The sequence below is a fragment of the Dipteris shenzhenensis genome, chromosome 32, assembly GCF_047967505.1.
Source record: "Dipteris shenzhenensis isolate YYH24624 ecotype China chromosome 32, Dip_SZ_1.0, whole genome shotgun sequence".
In the NCBI taxonomy this organism is placed as follows: domain Eukaryota; kingdom Viridiplantae; phylum Streptophyta; class Polypodiopsida; order Gleicheniales; family Dipteridaceae; genus Dipteris; species Dipteris shenzhenensis.
In genome coordinates, this window is record NC_141627.1 from 45,611,788 (window position 1) to 45,615,815 (window position 4,028).

Consider the following 4,028-nt stretch of genomic DNA (forward strand, 5'->3'; position numbering starts at 1 on the left):
CACTCCTCACTCAGATGGTGTCTCCATCTCTTGAGACCAAGAAAACCACCAAATCGATGACAAAGATTATGGAGTCCATGAAAACCTGCATCGCCAAAGCTCAAGCATCGTACACGCGCTAGGCTAATCTAGACAAGATGTCCCATATAAAGAGGGTCAATGGGCGAATTTATGCATTATCAAGCAAAGATTAAAGCAGGTGGGCAAGCGATGCCCTAATCTGTATTGCAAGAGCTTTGGACCATTCCCTATCACTCAAAAGATCAAGTTTAATGAAGTTACACCTTTTGAATAGTTGGACTATGCACAATGTGTTCCATGTAGCTTGGTTGAAGGCATATTTTGGACCTCCTTGTATTGAGATTTTTGATCAAGAAATACTTGTCCATCAAGTCACATGTTGGTCAACCCTTGGTCGAGATGAGACATGGTATTAAAGGAATGGAACTTCTTTCGATTAGAAGAGTAGGAGCTCAAAACTCCATAAAAAATAATAGATGTCAAGTTTGGGATGAGTAAGCCAAATCAAAGCTCCAACAAGAAGTTGCCTATGAAGAGTAGCATTGCATGGCAAAGAAACATCATATGGTGAAATCTTGGCATTTGGGTCCATATGAGAAGAGACTGGATGTGAGCCAAGCATACCAAACCATTTCAAAAGATTGTATTGAGTATGAAGGTGTCTGGGATTTTGTTGGGAGAGCTTTGGTAATGTTGAGATAAGGGCTATCCAAGCTTTATGGACCTTCAGGCTTAGGTAAGGCCTTTAATTACAATTTTATGTGTCTTAGAGAAACCTTGGCTAAGTGGTAAACATGGAGAATTTTGGGCAATGCGTGATGCATGAGATTGAAACTGAACATGTTGTTTTTTAAGAGGATGAGTTTGGGTATGTTCATGGATTAATATAAATATCCTTCTGGTGTATTAGTGAACATGCAAATTGCACCTTGTGAAGTTTTCATCCGTGTTGTGACCTGTTGATATTGTGATAAATTCTTTTTATCTTAAGTGGTGCATTGCCCTATCAAGCATTTTTTTATTTAGATGTGGTGGATTTCTCAAAATTGACCAACCATTTTCTAAATTTTGATATTTTATGAGCCACATGATGGTCGAAATTAAATTCCAACAAGACAAGAATGAAAAAATAAAGTAAGTAAATATTTTCAAAAAGGTAAAAATAATTACTCTTTTTTTTTGGTCATCTATCCCATATGGGGTGACAAAGACAAGCCCCTCGAGCTTGAAGTCAGAACTGGCCCAAACTCACCCACACATATTTGCCACTTTGTCTACATGTTGTTGGAAGAAAAATATTACTTACTGCCCACCCCACGTTACCTGCCGCCATTATGATTTTTTGCCCCTTCCTATGAATTAGATATTCTCCGATGAACTAAAGTAGATAAAACCTTTAATGTAATTCCTTAAGCATGGCGAGGCAACCAAGAATAATTATCCCACAGTTGTTGCACTACAACTAGATTCTTTAGAGGTTCCCACAGCCGTTGATTTTTAATTTTGAACGCTTTGAGTGATTCTTGAAAGGAAAGCATGGCTTACATCACTTTGGGGTAGAAAAAGCACAAAGCAAGCAGTTTTTGCTAGGATCATTTTTTAGGTTACCAACTTTCATAGAGAGGAATGCATTTTTAATGGCAATCCTAGGAGAATTGGAAATCCAAGGGTTGTCAAAAGCACACGTGGCTTGATGAGAATGTTGCCTACCTAAAACAATTGAACCCAGCAAATAAGAAAAAGAAAGAAAGATGGATTAATATCTTCCGGAGGCCTTGTGGGCCTATGAGACAAAGAACAATCCAGAAAGTAACTCGTACAAACCACTATGGGCCGAAGCAAAGAGGTCACTAAGGCCCTTTCTAAGTTCTAGCGTGCCAAGCTAATAATTTCAAAAACTCAAAAAAAAACTCAAACGCTCAAAGCTGGTGCTCTAGATCCAAATACATATTTAGGCACCATGGTGGCTTTCTAATTAGATGTGATGATGTCTCATATGTGTGTCTATCGAGTCATCTCTTACTGTGGGGGCGGGTGTGGTCTCCATGATCTCTACATCCATCGGGTGATAATAAGAGGAAAACCACAGCTCAGACGATCTCCTCTGAGCAAAGCATGGATGGGCTAGACCTCTGGTATGCAGCTCTAGTCGACCTCTGCATCATGTGTGGTCTCTGTCTCTAGCTCCGTTGCTCCATGCCATCTCTTCTTGTCTTTGCTGATCCATTTTGCTCTCATGTCAAATATGTCCTCCTCCTCTACTCTTGCTAACTCGAATGCATAGAACTTGGTGACGTGTCACTGTGGTATTGTCGCCTCCTGGTATCTTATCTATTGTACAGTAAGGTCTCCTTGTGGGACACCTATCTCCATCAAGTAGAGGCCAATGCAGACTTGAAAATCTATATTTATTGAAATTATTAAAAGAAACACAATCTTCAAAAAGATGTCTCAAATGATTAAAAAAATACAAAAAATAAAACTTGGTATGTTAAAAGGCACTTGGTTACAATAAGAACAAAAAATAATTGTCATTCAAGAAAAAGAGCACAACCTTAAAGGATTCAAAAATGGTTGAGAACCTTGAAGGACTAAGGTTTTCATACAAAAAGGCCACATAATATACGCCATAAACTACGGCTTTTCTTATGAGGGATAGCTAGGCCAAAGTCCAGTAGGCTAGCTTCTTGCAGATGGAATCCAACACTTTCACAAATTGGTGTGCGGTTGTGATCTCTAGGCCCACATGAAACCTCGGCATTGTACTATTTACCCACGAGGGATCCACTTGATGCGGAGGTGAATGCCCCACTATGTGCCTATTGATGGGTCTAACTTATGCCAATTGATCTTTTCCCTAGAAGCTAGGAAAAATATCTCTAAGGCCAGTCAAACTCTATCCATCATAGCATCATCCTCCTCAACAAATAAGGTTGTAACATTTGCATTTTCTAAATCTAGTATCTCTACAACATCATGGATAGAGAGAAAATAATGTTATATCATCCTCACAGCAAATAAGGATGTATCATCTGCATATTCTAGATCTAGTATCTCTTAAACATCATGGATGGGGAGCCACAGTCACATCAGGCCTGCAACGTAGGCCCTAAGGAAGTGAGACATGGCCTTTGCAAAGAACCAGAACAAATATGAGGCTAGAGGGAAGCTGTTCCTAACTGAGCGCTTTAGCTGCTAGAAATGATCTCCCAGCCATTCACCAATAATGACCCTACTGCCAGTAGAGCGGTAGAGAGTAGAGACCCAGTCCCCTGTGACCCATGGCTCTAGGAACCCCATACATGTCGAAGTGCCTATCACGCTTTCTCGAAGGATGACTAACCTCTTGCCTTGCAAATGCCTCCCATAACTCTCACAACATGAAGGACGCCACCTGTGATGCCTCCATCTGTGCAGATACAATAGCAAACCTGCTCTCAATGTCTAGCTCTTCGTGAGAAGGTCTTTGCTTGGAAGAGTTGCCTCTAGAAACCGGAAGTGATCTCCATCACCTCCTCTAGACCAATGCATGTCCTACCATCCTAATGTCTCAATCCTCTCACTTACTCATCATCAACAAGTCTTGGTCCATGAGTAGGGAAGAATTCCTTACTCATGCAATCTCCCTTCCTCGCCAAAAATTAGTGAGAGAGAGATATATGCATATCTGACCTTCCATTAAACCCAATCAAGAGCTATGCAAGCTTGAATCTCTAGAATACACAATACCTCTGATCCTAGAGTCTTGTGTTGCAACCGAAGTATGGAGGCTAGATCTCTCCAAGAGCCTCTCTTGCTCCCAGATTGCATGTCTCGCACTGAAGGGTAGATTTGACAACATTCCATCAAGGCCACAATCACCTAAGTGAAAGTCCATAGGGTCTCACAATGTTGCACCTCCTCCCATTGATAAATTGAGTTCGAGATGCTACAACTCCTTTGGGGAGGGACTCATCTAGTGCATCCAACATAACTAATGGTCAAACAAGGTTGTACTAGCGAGGACT